The 15745-nt window shown below is 44.7% G+C and overlaps 1 non-coding gene across 1 annotated transcript; it reads left to right on the top strand.

Annotated features, from left to right (window-relative positions):
* The first annotated feature begins 15393 nt into the window (after positions 1 to 15393).
* On the top strand, positions 15394 to 15465 carry Trnag-ucc (transfer RNA glycine (anticodon UCC)). Its single transcript has one exon. It is a non-coding gene; the product is annotated as a tRNA-Gly (tRNA).
* The last annotated feature ends 280 nt before the right edge of the window (positions 15466 to 15745 follow it).

The raw sequence follows: 15745 nt of genomic DNA on the forward strand, positions 1-15745 counted from the left end.
TATGAAAGTTTGAGTATTTCATACTTCTATTGTATAAGTGTGTGTGTGTGAGGGAGATATCTTATAAATCCCTGGGATTATGTCTGTTCAAGGAACATACTTCAACTATAGATCCACACATTGGGAATAAAGGGAAGTAAAGGTGATTAAACTCGTGTGGTTGGACGGTAAGACAGTAACAAGAAATCAACTTTTGTGAATTACTTAAAAAGCGATACTGCCCCTTTCACAACTAGTCACTTTCATAATAGGTCCATAACCGTCTTGAGGAAAACTTGAAGATTCCACTTCACTCTCGAACAATAGCAACAAATGACACGAGTGGCAATGGTTTCAGACACGAAGTCTCCTACACGACACCAATTTTTGTCTCTAAACTGGAGCTGAGGTTGTCTCTCCTAGTAGACCTACGGGTAAACTGCTTAAGGTAGTCCAGGATTTGGAGTGTACAAATGGAGTGTTTGGTACGCATGCGAGAATTGATCATAGTTGATTCTTTAAAACCGAGGTAAAACAACAAAACCGTTTTCCTTGTTACTTTTACTTGGGGTTCATACTTGAAAATTTATGGACTGTAGCCAAATAAGAATTTCAAATAATGACAGTAAAGTTAGTTTGACATTGGACATTGGACATTCCCATAAGTTTGTACAACGAATGTTTGATTTTTCTGGACCCAGTGGACATTCCCATAGGATTGTACGGCGAATGTCGAGAGAAGTCAGACATTCCTTGTACAAAAACATGGGAAAGTCCAATATCACAATAACTTTACTGTCATTTTCAAATAGCCTCTGAACAGTACCGTCGACCATTCATTCCAGAGCATGTGGATAAACAGAACACTGAAAATTATAACGCAGAGAGGGTAGATCTTTTTACCTAGTGTAAAATGATATCAGCATCGGCACCTTGATAAATCTACAAGCCTTGATAAGGCATCAGTTTTGAGTACAAGAATTTGAACATGTTATCGATGTTAACAACACAAGAACAGAAGGATAATGTAACAATCTATATAACGTGGAAAAAGAAAGTGTCAACATAATTTCCGTTGACTCGGTTTTTGTGTTGTCAGAATTACTAAAATGATTGCAGAACTCACGCGGATTTACACTTTTAGTGTACTGCATGAGGACAAAATGGGACAAAAGTTAAACCAGAGGGAAGCCTGATCTATCATTTATTTTATTCGCCCCTTTCACATACAGCCAGACGCCTTGGGGAAATATAGCTGTAGCTGTGGGTTGTAGGGAGTGTTCGCTAGATCGCTGGGGGTGACTGACCGCCCATTGCTCATCTCCATCACAGCAGGTAGTCGGAAGCCATGAGGTATCAACCCCAATCAGCCCTTTTAGATGGGCAGGACTGCGTCCAGCAACCCGCTGGGAAGACTTCTTCTTCTTCTTCTTTCTAACAACCCCCAGACTTTCCTTGTCAGGGAGAAGACACCGAGTTAGATTGTCTTCAATTTGTCTTCCCCAACCCCCCCCCCATCTTGCACACTAGGATTCCTATCGTCCATTTACAGCGAGTTTTGGTACCCCGGCCCCTGGTTGGCTACCTCTCCCATTCACGCCCCACAAAGAGTGGCAGAAGGGAAAAAGAATGAGAGATTGGCTTGCGGTATAACGATGCTGCCCAATTAGCCAAGAGTTCCAATCCTCTTCCGGATAAAAAAAGCCAGCCTAGGCCACAACAAAGGTGTGGAGATGACATTCTAGTATTCTCATTACTGTCGTCACGTCCCCCTCCCATTCAGCGCCTTGTGCACACAACAAGGACCGCTTCTCTCCTCGTTACAAACAACGGCTCCAGCCCTTTGCAGGGCTACTTCTCCTAATTATCTTTATCCTCTTCCCTTCTTGTTGAAGTCATCCCCACGAAGACTGGTCTCCCTTGTTGATAAACCAACAAACTCCTGGGTGGCGAAGGAGGGCAACCTAATGAAACAAAGACAGGTGACATGACACCGGTAGATGACGGGAATGCTCTCGGCTGGCATGGAGGGACGTTTTATTTAACTCGGAGGGGGTGCTCATTTGTGAGTTGTTCAGTATCATACGGTCCCAAACTCCTGACACAATGATATGATTGTTAAAAAAAAACCCTCGTCCTTGCGTCAATTATATACATATCAATGTGTGGATAATTTGGCTTGTAGAGCAGAGATGGAGGATTGTTTCTTTGTGTCGTCTGGTCGATGCAGGGCGAGGCCAGGCCAATTATTGCTAGCGGTCCGGCTCCCGATCCAAGTGTCACTTTCATTTTTGCTTAGTGTCATTTCGGAGCCGGATCGAGTCGTCACTCTGAAGATTCGTCAAGGGATATCCATCGAAGTTCGCCTGGCGGTTAGACAATGGCCAATTATCCTCGGTGCTTCCCTTGTTATTGTGCAGGCTGTCAATCAGCCCCAGGGGCATTGTAAGGCCTCTTCTTTAAGATCTGAAAATTTCCTGACCGGTTGACAAAAGACACGAGGTACCCCTGGCACCGGACAGAGACAGTCAGGATCCCCTACTTGACTAATTTGGCACGCTCGGTACAACCCCCTCCGTCCCTCTCCGTCAGCCCATAAAAGGAGAATTTTAATTTGTCTGCTCCGCGAGCATAGATGGATTCAAATCTCTCTTAGACATGGCTAAGTTTGAGTAATCACAATGCATCGGAACAACACGAATCTCTTTGATATCATTTGAAAGTCGATACAGGAACAGGCGTATACCGGTAATTCAGGGAACAGGCTTACAGATATCAACTAACTAGGTGTCTGTGATGAAATAGCGGTAGAGCCTACTCGGAGAAAACAGTAGGCCTATCGAAAGAATGTGAAAAAGTAAACTTGAGTAAAATTACTCACTTTTTATAGTCAATAGGCTGATATTTTGGAATATTATCGGACGAAATATTACTTGAAATGATATAAGCGAGTTCCTTTTTGCATGCACATCCGGAGTTCTTGCAGGTTGTATAAAAATGTTCGTAATGTATGCCATGCTCTTTCGAAATCCTATTGTTTATATGCATTCATTTTAATATTTAAAAGCCGCAATTCAGATTTCTTCAGTGAGCATGGGGTCCGTGTCATGATGTGCACTGCGCCTGGCGACGGTATGTTTATGTATAAATGAAGCCGGTGTGCACCGTAAACTCCGCCCCACCGATTACGACCACCGGGGCTAGCCGCGACGCACACAGGACTGTAGCAGGCAGGCTGATGAATAGGGCGAGAACCGGGGTTGACAGGCTCGAATCAGGCCAAAATCTGACGGCTGACGTGATGGGAGTGCGAAACTGGTATTTCCTCCAGGGTTCTCCAAACAACCTGGCGGTGCTACTACGCTGCACCGACGCGATGAAACAGTCTTCCTTATTGATACTTGCGGCGGGAATTTAATATAAAAAGCCCTTTCCTCCCCACTCTTTCGCCCTGTCCGAGACCGATCCCAGCTTCCCCACGCCGGTGTCTCCCCTGACAGGATTGCTGTCTTTTGTCAGCCTCTGCTCTGTTGAGATTAGACATATTTTCCCAGCAAATCAGTGGGATTATGGGAGCGAATCAATCACACGGACGAATTCCCGGGATGTATGCAGAACCCAAGGATTCTTGAGGCAATTTCCATCAATTATCATCTTGAACCGCAGCCGAAACTTGGTAATGCGCCGTTCCTCTCCTGGAAATTTCAGCATCTATACTTTTCCAAAGAACTACACATTTTAAATCTTTAAATTAGCAGTAAGTGGCCTCTTTTCAAGGAGCAACTACATGTATACAAATTGAGTCTGAGTCATAACAAAGCGTGCTTCCTATTCATGTTTGTTTGCAAATCGAGGTCTGTTTTGTGTATTAAGACTCAAAAAATAAAAACCCGAGCCTTGAAAATGAGCTGTGAGGTGTGACACAATTTCATGCATCGCTTGTACAAAACGGAAGGTGCTCTGCCGTTGTATTTTTAAATCCAACATAGCTATTGTTTATTGACAGCGACACGTGACATTCTTAATCGGCAATAATACTTCCTGCTAGTTTCAAGATTAAGATAAAGAAACAAAGGACAACTCTTAATTAAACGAACCCCATAATGGTCGATACTGTCTCGCATCTACGCGCATGATCATTGACTTCTGGAGGCAATCTTCAACACGACCCGTGTAGTCCATTGATTCCCATCTCAAACCGTGTGAATCATTACAAGAGAACAAATACTAAGGGTCGGGACCAGCTCCCCCCGACCGACCGACCCCCCCCCGACGTCGCAATGCAGCGACTCATACAGCTAAGCTCTTCCCGCGTACTTGAGCCGTGTTTGTTATGGTGATTATGTGTTTTGTCCTCCCTTAATCGCCATCTTCTTTACCAGGTCCCCAAACATTGACTCCCAGTATTATGGCGCTCAGACCCGGACGCCGATGCTGTGGCTGCCTGCACGCGGTTGACCATGGGTTTTGCGATAACTGTTTCGGACTGCGCACTTGCGAAGTTATCGAACCGGTTTGAGTGACACTGTTGACCGAGCGCTTTTGCCGAGGCCGGTCGCGTGGAGTCGAACACTGGTGTCATTAAACTTCTTGTGTTACGTCATTAGTTTACAAGTTTTAATCAGGCTATAGCTGTCAAGATATCCATCATGCGAACTAAGCTTGATGAAGCTGTTATCGCAGTAATAGTCTCCTCCACGGGTCTTCAACACGACCTCAGCAAATATATGGCCGCAGATAAATATACATGTACACTGTTACAATGCTATACATGTACATGTACTTGTAGGCTACTCACTACGTACATGACTTATGTGACAATGACCAGAAGAATCACAACGCCGCATATATGGCGTGGTATCGGTTTCATTAATTCTCCGTCACTCTTGCTCACAAACAGTGAGGCGAGAATGACAATAATCATTTTTTCTGTTTTGTTCAAAGTTTTGCGTGGTACCTCGTGAGGATTAACTGAAGACATCGAACGTAAATGTCGGCATTTCGCCGTTGTCAAGGGGGTGATCACACGCTTCTTCTTTGCGTAAACGACATTCAGAATTTTTTTCGTAACCTACAAGCTCTTCTCGACAACCGGGAACCTGTTGTGACCCCCTGATAATATGATCCATTTGACGTGATATTTGTACTGATAAAGCCCCCTGCCCATCTGTAACTCTGGCAGTTAATTAATGCATGTCAAGTTGAGGGACTGAAATGCCAAGAGCACAAGTGCAGTCCTTGGTAGTCATTTTGTGTTGTAAAGAGATGGAAGATGGATCTCAAACAGCTCTTTTTTTTTATAAGCTCACGAGTCTACCGATAAAACGAAGAGTTACCGGCCATTGCCACGTATATTCTGCTGCTTCTCATTGGTTCCCCTGAGTACTTTGCTTTCTGAGTTCAATTCGGTTGGAAATGAACATTTTCCCCTACTTATTCTAATGGTTGTCAATCGTCCCTGGCTACTATTTGGCTACGATGACTTTAATGGTAACCAGTACATTTCACCCCTTCTTCATTTTCAAAGCTATCCTGTTTTTCCATTTCGACCCATGCCAGGAACTCACCATCATACCCCATGTTTCAGTTTAAGTCCAACCAGTTGAATATCATTAAAGACGGCTCATTTTCCAGAACACTGTTTTCTGTCGATTCAGTGGCGATATCTTCATTTGCAAGCAGTGGGAAATTGCGGAAAGGCAAACCAATGATCGCACTCTGATAAGACGGTGTAGTTACCAAAAAAGGCCCGCCTGATTTCTCGCCTCAGCTCTTGCCTCTGCACTGCCGTGTCGTCATTAGCATGATTATCTATTTTGGAGTCCGCGCGGTCGTAACTCCGGGCCGTTGCCTCGCGGTGACGCAACGCGATCCCGATCAGCACATACAATTTGCTCGCTGCCGCGCAAGCTCCGCTCCAACAACGGAATTAGAAAAGAAAAAAAAAACAGTCTGGCGAGTGAACGAGCGAAGAGGAAGGACGCGAGCTAGCCTTGCCGCGCCGTATTACCGTTTCTCAACATTGATCACAGAACTGTATGAAAATCGTTACTGCAAACTCGCCGGGGGCTGGGGCTCAGTGAAACATAAGGTGGAATGGAATAATGTGACAGCATTCCCCCAAATTAACATCATGCTTGGCAACCTAACGGGTCCACACACAACTTGGCAATCATAACATCCCTTTTGAAATCTTTGCTAAACTCGTTTAGGGCTCCGTTGTGTGTCTTTACTTAACCAGTTTAGCGACTGGACAATTTGATTCGGTGAGTTTTTCCAGTTGAGGACATGCGGGACCACAAACAAGCAGATGTCCCGTGTGATTGTGGACCTCCACGGCCGCTCCCCGTGGTGAGGCCGAGGAGTCTACTTGGTCTGGTGGCCTTCGTGGGCACACACGGCAGCGAATTGACGGGAATAATTTCCAACCCGGTGTGTTGGCCCTGTGAGTGACGGGGATTTAAAGTCATTTATCTATTGCCTGCCAAAATCAGTTCCCGATCTGACCTTGCCGACGCCCCCAGCTTGAACCAGCCACATTTAGATTGTCACTCACGTGCTCAATTCCATGTTGTGTTGGCCAGGCGTCACAGAGTATCAAAGTCTCTGAACGGGGAGAGGTAGAGATAGAGGGCGCAACTCTGGCCACCTGCGCCATGATGCTTTGACAAGACAAGGTAGTCTCTTTAACGCAGCAGTCGAACAACGTCGTCCAAGCGCTTTTCCCTTGTTGATCGGATGGATCGAATATGGCCTGTATCATCCTCCGTATACTTCGATCCAGGGCCAACGAGCCCACAGTATACTAATAGGCCTACTGCTCGAAGTAAAGAGAATCGAGGTTGTATGCGTGGTGCTGTGTGGTTACCTCGTGCAGACCACGAGCTGTGCTCAATAGTATATACTGCGGGCTTTTAAAACCACACATTAACTACGAAGATTAACAGTTTCCAGCGAGAATTCTGGAATTCACCAAACTGACAATTTCAAGTAAAAGTGATGGGAAAATGTGGAAAGTAAGAAAGATATATGGTACATGCAGTTCCGGCTTACTGCAGAATGTTTTCCACTTACGAGTATGAAAGTCATGTTTATTGCCATTTGTGTATGCAATCTGTTTATACTTAGTTTGTTTATCCAGCTTTGGCAGTTAACCATTTTGGAAAATTGAAGACAGAGGGTTACATCCTGTTCTGTTCCCTTCTGCTGTTAGAAAGTTATGGTGATAATATTTGAATTAAAAATGAGAAATTAATCATGCTCCAGTAACTTTATGATGCTTCAAGGTGCTGAATTGAAGTTGTCGCTTGCCTGAAATCCAGGTGATTCTCCATCAGAAGCACAATAACTTCTATTTCAATAAATGATGATAATTTTGAAAAGCACCCGGACTTAAAATTTTAAGAAATGAGACACTTTCAGATCCTGAGTACAGAGCACGAGAAAATCCATCTGTTAACGGCAGTTCTTTTGGATGCACGTTATGAACATGTACAGGCCTAGCGAATGTATCCCCCCAGATAAATTTGTACAAAAAGTTGTAAAATTCACTGTGCAGGGAAGCTTCATCCCACATACGTCAGTACTAAATAATTGCTATGCCTTCCGCGTATTTTTCAGTGTTTAATCGCTGTCTTGATTTCCTCTCTTTTTTCTTGAGGGAGAGCGGACGGTATTGACATGCAGTGGCGTATAGTGGTCGCTTAAAACAAACTGCGATGTAAGAAGACTGGTTGGGGAATAATAATTGCTTGTTTACTCAGTAACTTTCAATTTGTCCGCCAGATTTACGTCGGAGGCGAAGCATGAGCTTGCCACGCATGATGCTGGCTTGTCAATCCACGCCCGCTATCTTTTTTTCTTTTTACGGATTGCTGGACATTCGCGCTTAATACATTGCACAATCATAAGTTGAGTGTTTTCCTGAGGTTGGTCATTAGTGTTGCTGCTTACCTGCGCGACACACTGGGAGAGAAGGCACAATGATAGATTACATTATGAAGAGCAGCGCCGGAGAAATTTTTGTCCTGCCGAGCTGCGGGATACCCCACCGCTGTGCCTGGCATTATTCGCGCCCAAAAAACCCGGCGAAGTAAAGAAATTACTTAGCCACTTTCTACCTCTCCAAATTGTGTTACGCTTAAAAACATTAGTGCAGGGTGCCTGGCTCCGGCCCATTATCTCAGTCGACGGGCATTGTGGTGATTCAATTTTGATCGGGTTGTGTTATGATGAGGTGGTTTGCCAGCACAGATTTCCACCATTCACGATGGTAGGGTGACCCCTTCCCCCGGCGCCCAACATGTCTAATTGAAAACAACCTGCGTCAGCTAATTCGATAAGTAAAACGGCCAACAGAAAGGCTGCAATGATGCCGTCATTGTTCCCCCTCTGATATCAGAGACAAGTTGGCCGACGTTTCCTTTGCCGAGCCATATCTTACGCGTGAAAAGGACGTTCTCGCACCTCAACAATGGCATTCAATTTGTTCATTTTGTGGCTGCCGTTGACTCTGGCAAGTTGGCAGCAGCGGCCGGCATTGTTTGCCCTTGCTGTCCCGTTGCCTTCCGACGTTTCTCCTCTCAATGGCCAGCTCGGCACAAGAGAAGCATTGCCCACGGCAACTGAACAAAACCTCCACATCTGTACAAAGCAGTTCGCAGTCTTCGTATCTTTGGAGTCCAAGCCAGCAACAAAAAAGGACTAAATGAGATCAAATTGTACACGTATGGATTTGGAAATACAATATGTACACACTTGTATTTTTCCTTTCTTTGTAAAAAGCAGTATTTTATTTGTCCGCTGAGCGAAGGTCGCAAGCATGCAAGAGGGGAAAAAACCCAGCAACACACATTTCCTCAATCAAATTGTGTGCACGCGGTGTTTTACTCCGTGTATCTTTTTTCCATTGTATACTTACGCAGTCTTTATTCCGAACAATTATTTCAAGCTTGACTAATTTTTTTTTAGATTACATTTTTTTAGTTGTTTACGAGTTATCTTCCTTACACACCTAATTCCTATCCTGTGTCGATTAACTCGTCCTTCATTATTTTTGTTTAAGAGGTTGGACTCGTATCTTAACAGTCCGAGGTGATTTATAAAAAGTCAAAGCTTCAAAGGAAAACACTATCTTGTGTCAATTTTAGCACTTGTATAGTGTTTCCTTGCACAGGGGGCGCTGTGAATTTTCTCTTTTTATCGCTTTATCCGGCTTTGCTCAAGTGATACCATTTACTGATATGTATGGAGTAAATGGGTACCTGTGAGGGGAGACACGGTTATGTTTAGCCGTTTGCGCTAAAATGGCAGCATCAGGCTAGTATTGGGGGTAAGCATAGTGGCTAGGGTTTGTAGCTTCTGACCACAGGGTCAGGGGTTCGAATCCAGCTGCTGGTAGCATGTTGTGGTCTTGGTCGAGTCACTTTACCCTTATGTGCCTTTCTCCACCCAGGAGTAAATGGGTACCTGTGAGGGCAGAGACAAGGTTATGTTATGGCAGCACCAGGCTAGTATACTCCTCAGGGAGCTGAGATGGCTTAAGGAATGTTCAGATGATGTGAGCCCAATGTGCAGGCATAATGATAATCTGCGCCTTTGAATGGGATACTTTCCAGATACTAGGCGCATTATAAATGCTCTGATTATATCATTATTATCATTCCACAAACATTAATTTTTCTGCACTGTATAAGCAACAAGAACTTGAACTCAAGAAATAGAGTCAGGTAGGTATGCTTTATCGACCAAGTGCTCACGTTTGGAAAAAAAAGCAAGACGGTCCTCCGCATTTCCAATCATAATTATGTAATTGTTCTAAACTGTGTCCCTCCACTGGCACAAAGAATGTCCATTCATGGTCCCCTAAAAAGATCTCTGCCCTCAACATGGGGATCTTTTGGGAGTAGGTATACTGAATCCATCAACTGGCGATTTGCCCGTATATTCTTCAAAATAGTGGCATGCCTGCCCCAAACAATTTTTTTTCTCGCCATACATATTCATGGTGTCGCATCTAGACGGTTGCTGTTTTCGTAAAAATCATAGAGTTGGTCATTCCGAGCACGTCGCCTTCCAGATCTTTCAGCTCGCGCTGAGTTAAAAAGCATTCGGTGGCTGACCAGTCCAATGCACACATAAGCAAACTGAGTCGGAATGCAGTTTTGATGCTTGGACACGACAAAATCAGACACAAGCCTCGTCGAGTGCGAAAGTCACCTCAGAACCACCCCCCCCACCCCAGGCCCGGTCAGTATTTCATATCAGGATCGACAACATACCACGGTCATCCCGCCTTACCATTTCCCTTTTAATCCAGTTTGTCCTGCATGAAACTCAAGGGACGGGGGGAAGTCCCCAATCGATGACGCATCATGTCGTGTCTTACCCCCTCCCCTTTCGCTCACGACCCCACTTCCCCCCTCGTCTCGCTGAAATGGACAATGAATATCGCGAATCGCACAAACTCCTCCAGCGAATATTCATAAAGTGAGATGTGCAATTACAAGTTACATATCCCCGAGGACCGGGTTCAAGATTAGCGCTAGAAGCCGATCATAATGAGCACTCCTTTGTTCCTAAGGTGGATTCCTATTGAATTTGAAGTAGGCCACATAATGGGTGGAGGCTCAGTCGTGCTGATAACGTCCAAGTTACTGCTTAAAGCCACGACAATCACCACATGCAAGTGGGAATTTGCACAAACCTTTTTTCAAAGCTCATTATTAAACCTCTACAGCGCAGTGTCGCCTTAACTACACGACTGAGATTCGACAGTCCAGTTGGAATTTACACAGGGCAAATAATGAATCCTCATGCTTCACAGTGAATGATTTTGAGCGGCACGAATGGAGACTATCATGCGGCATGTGCTTTTTGCTGTACACTGATGAGCAAATTGATAAAAACTCCGGTCTGTGGACAAGTCTTTCTGATGCCATCAGCACCAGCCCCAGAGCATCAACTCTGACAAGTCAAAAGAGAACTGCTCTTCCCTACCCTTCTTTTCAATTTCCTTGTCATGTACAAAGCTTGTAATTCGACGGGCGAACAAACACTCATACAATATGGCTTTCCTGACGGACCAGAGATGGGCAAATAAGCTGTGAAGAGCTGTATCACGTGACCACCTGCTGAATCACCGGTCAGGGATGGCTAGCCGACCGGCTATCATTGTACACATTGTGGCTCTGCGGATATCTCGTGTCAACGCTGACTTTAACAGTTTAATTAAAACTAGGGATGAGCGCCCAATACATGTGTACACAGTCCTTCAGTTGCTTCAGGATTTTTCCCTCTATAATATTAAAACCCCTAATTGCTGCAACTGACGATCAAAGAATTGTCATAATAACGAATCCCAAATGCGGCGAGCCGAGTTCCTATCATGCGCACATTATTCCCGTGCATGACACGACTGCTCTACGCTCGCTGTCATATTGCACGGGACGCCCGGAGCGGAATTTACGCGAGGACAAAAAGGGGCATATCAAATTGCGCCGGCTGACAATATTGCGCTTGAATCTCCGAAGTGTCTAGTATCTTCCCCCTCTCTCTCTCTTTTTCTCTCTTTCTCTTTTTATCGGGCATCCATGCGACACCGAGACTGCAATATACCGAGAGCCGCCGCACACTGAAACCCAAGCTCCCGTGGTTTTGGAGATGTCGCGTGTTTGTTTTGGGTTCACCACCCCACTACCTCGCCAAGAGATCATGAAATGGACTCAGGATCGGTTTTCCCCCCTGCTCCGTCTCATACCGTAGCTCGACCCCCCTCATCAACACGATACCCAAGGACCTCGGAACACCCGTGCCCGGCTGGCAGGAAGCAGCGAGCGCCACTCACTGCTCGTATACCGACCACTTCTCACTCCACTTCCCCCCTTAGTTGGATCCATCAAGTGACCTGCTAGCCGCTTACGGCTCGTGCTGGTTTCCCTAAGCTCTCTCGTCCCAGGGACTAGTGTTCCACTCCAGTCATTTTATTGCTGCATAATTATCTCCACTTCCAGCTAGATCAGATATCGAATCCGTTAATTGCTTTTGTGCATTCATGCTGTACACACACGAGTTTCATTTTACCATTTTCACCTTAAAATAATACCGACGCCGGAAAACACTGACCCTCAAAAATTATTATTTCAAACAATCTTGAAGACGAAGAGGTTGTTGTGGACGCGACTGTCTCTCACTGGAGGGCTTAAAAGTTTGAGATCATACATTTCAGGATCTAATCATTAGTTTTCCCCCCTGTTATTATAAAAAGTGGACGATAAAAGCATCTCTCGCAGCCCTCTGTGTCTGCCTGTGAAAAATGTCGTCCAATCAGCTGTCCCCATGCAACGCAGTCTAAAGAATAGACCAGATTCAAAAGAATCCATTTTTGATCTCGTTCCCTGAATCTCTTTTATAAATTGTTCTGTAAAATACTGCCAGACTAGTTTTCTATCATTGGCCTGCTTGCCAGGCCTTAATTTCATCTTTTCTTAATTGTGGTTAAAACAACAAGAAATGTTATATTAGAAATTTAAATTATTCTTCTTTAAATACCTGTCGGTAGACCGCACTAAGGCACACTAGTCGTGTTTGATACCGCCGGGCATAACAAAACATGTTAGGACACATCATAACCAGGACTCGATAATCCGAAAGTGAAATACGGTTTGAACATTTGTTTTGATAGGTCGAAGGTTCATTGCACAAAGATTAGATAATCAGAAGATTGAACAACAGCATAGCGAGGGTGATATTTCTGACTGTGCACCCGGGGGGGTGCACGCATTTTTTTAAAGGGGGCACAGAATGAAACCTGTGGTTTGTACAAATAGGTTCAAGTATATTTCAACATTTTGAATGGGGGTTGGGCTTACCGAGTCCCCCTATATCTAGTTTCACCACTGTGCTCCAAGATGCAATTGCCCGAGTTTAGAAAAAAAAGGGTTACCCGTAGTTCAATCAGGTACCAAAGACTTAGTGAACAGGAGGCCCAAACTTCCAAAGATTAATTTATCCGAAAGTGTACCTTCGGGCTATCAAATTAGCTGATTATTTTCGGATTTATGAACCTCTTCGGATTATCGAACCTCAAGAACATCGAAAACCCTGACGTGTTATGCATCCTTGATGTAGGACTATTGCTCACATCCATAATATGGTCCCACACAGATATCAATGGTGTAACATTTACACCACAGTTCTCGCGGTGTATTTTGGTTATGGTGCATAGCTTGATTTTAAGTGGCTGCCAAAATTATTCGGTATTCTTGGTGCTGTGAACAACTCAACTTTTCTTCGGTGATAATTGTCAGTGTGTATAATTACGTTAAAAGAATGAAAGACCATTCGTCGCTCAATGCTCAGGCTGTGATTTGAACGTTTAGGTTCGTGAAAGAGAAAGCCGTTGTCTCGCAACGCTCAGCAGGTTCCGTAGGGACCACTCGCAAAAGAGACACGCTTTGGACGTTAGTTCCGCTCGATATGGTGTTCTGCCAAGCGCAGGAAAACAGTGATAATGTGAAGGCACAGGAGTTGTTGGGGAAAGGGGGGGGAGCTAGGTCTCCGCACCCCCAGAACACGGGCTTCCAATGCCCACTAGGTCGTGCCGCTGCCTGCGCTCCAACCACCGAATGGAGACAGGCCTTTATTGCTTTTCGCTTTCCTGGGCAGCGCAACGGGTAAATGAAGCGTGGTTTAACGGCAGGGTTGCCTTGCAGGGAGTCCCCTACACACCGCACCAGGAAACATCCATCCAATATCCCACATTTCCTCCTTCCTGCGCAGTGAGATAGATAGAGAGGGAGAGAGAAAGAGCCGACGGCTCTATATGATTACACTGCAATACCCTCGCGGGTTTTATATTAGTGTGGAGGAGATTTCAGCATTGTACTCCGCGCCTCCGATTCCGACCCCCTGATTTCTCCGATCCGTGTCCGTGATTTCCTTTTATTTAGCGCATGGCCGTCAGCCCACAGCATTTACAGCGCGCCTGAAGTGATTGTTTTTCGTGTCAGACTGGTCCGGTGCCCGTCACGCATGACTGGTTTCAGTTTCTTTACGTTTCCTCCGCAGCCTTGATTAAACAGCTAGCGCTGCCCGTCTCACTTTTTCTTCCAATTCCCCGATCTTCTTGTTTCTCCCTCCCTGCTCCCTGTATCCGTATACGATCCCAACATCCATCCACGATCGATAACAGCACCGGCCGATCAGAGATACCATCGGAGTCGCTGTTAATTTCACGGCGTGCCCCCACGATATCTTGCAATTTATTGCATGCCCCTCCAACCAGATATGATTGTTTTATATTTTCCCGCCTTTTCCTCTTTTATAGTTGCGGTAAAATCACCGCATACGCAGTCCTCTTTGTCTTTAGGCGAAAAGACGTCATCGGTGGTTGCCCCGGCACACGTAATAGATCACACTCAAAGGTGGTTGTTAAAAAACGGCCTCTAATTTTCCCCTTATTGCTAGGCAATTTACACACAGGAAAAAAACTTGCACACTCAGGCCGAACCGACTAGGTGGCTAGGCGACCGCTGATCTTCTGATCTTTACGGTGATCAAATCTTACTAATTCGTCTCTAGAGAATTTGTCTACGGTGCGCCAAAAGTGAATACATGTGAACTGTGGATTTTGTGTCATCATTATGACCAATTCCTTATCCTTTGGGGACTTAGAGAATGTGATATTTATCCGAAGGTGTTTCTATGTTTACGTGGCCATGAGTCTAGTTTTGAGGGTCATACTGATTATAATGTACATTATAATTCCTTAAAAAGCGTTAGAAAACACCCGCTGACTTATAAATTAATAATAATATCAATCCAGAATAATTGGCGATCAACAGAAAAGCAATTGTAAATTGGAATTCACGTATGCAGTTGTGCTGGACATCAACCCACAAGGTTTGATGCGGAAGAAGGAAGCTATGATGGCCCTGACGGGGCATCAAATATCCCAAACGTATATGCAAAATCATTATGCATATACGTTCGTGATGTGGCACTGTTCTCTTTGCAAAGAAATGGCACATAAAATAACCGCGGAAGTTTGGTCCACATTTATGAAATGTGGACGGTCGACGTGGCCCGGGGTCTTTATGTGCAGGCAGCTGGTTCCCACGTGATTTTTCTTGGATTGGTTCTATTCAGCTCCGTAACGTTCACTACATCAGGACTAGGTGCAAGTCTATTACAGCCCCGTACGTTAAACCGTGTGCATACTGCCTGCGTGTACTGTTTACGTACATGTACATGTACGTTCTAACCACTACATGTACAATGTACATGTACATTACATGTACATGTGTACACTGTACAGTACATGTACTTCGTCCCAACGGCGCAAATTCTGCATTGTCAGCAGTTCAAGCACGGAGAAATATCTATAGCCATTCTATTACACATATTGAGTGTGTAGCGTTGGTGGTATAGTGGTTAGAATAGTTGCCTTCCAAGCAATTGACCCGGGTTCAATTCCCGGCCAACGCATCTTTTTTTTTTTTTTTTTACATTACTTTCTTACATATTCTTTTACAATCCATAGCTTGTGATGTCATAATTCTCCTCAGATCAAGGCAGGACATTTTCCTTTTCCAAGTTTCATGTGAAGGGTTTATTTTTTTTTATCTTCACTCATCATACATTTGTGAAATTGCTTCAATCCCATTTTCGATTATACATCTAGGCCATATAATATGACCTGACGAACGGTTTAACCCCCCCCCCGACCAGCGTTGGTGGTATAGTGGTTAGAATAGTTGCCTTCCAA

Source organism: Acanthaster planci, linkage group LG01 (genome assembly GCF_054643075.1).
Source record: "Acanthaster planci isolate LZ-2023a linkage group LG01, COTS_SCS, whole genome shotgun sequence".
In the NCBI taxonomy this organism is placed as follows: domain Eukaryota; kingdom Metazoa; phylum Echinodermata; class Asteroidea; order Valvatida; family Acanthasteridae; genus Acanthaster; species Acanthaster planci.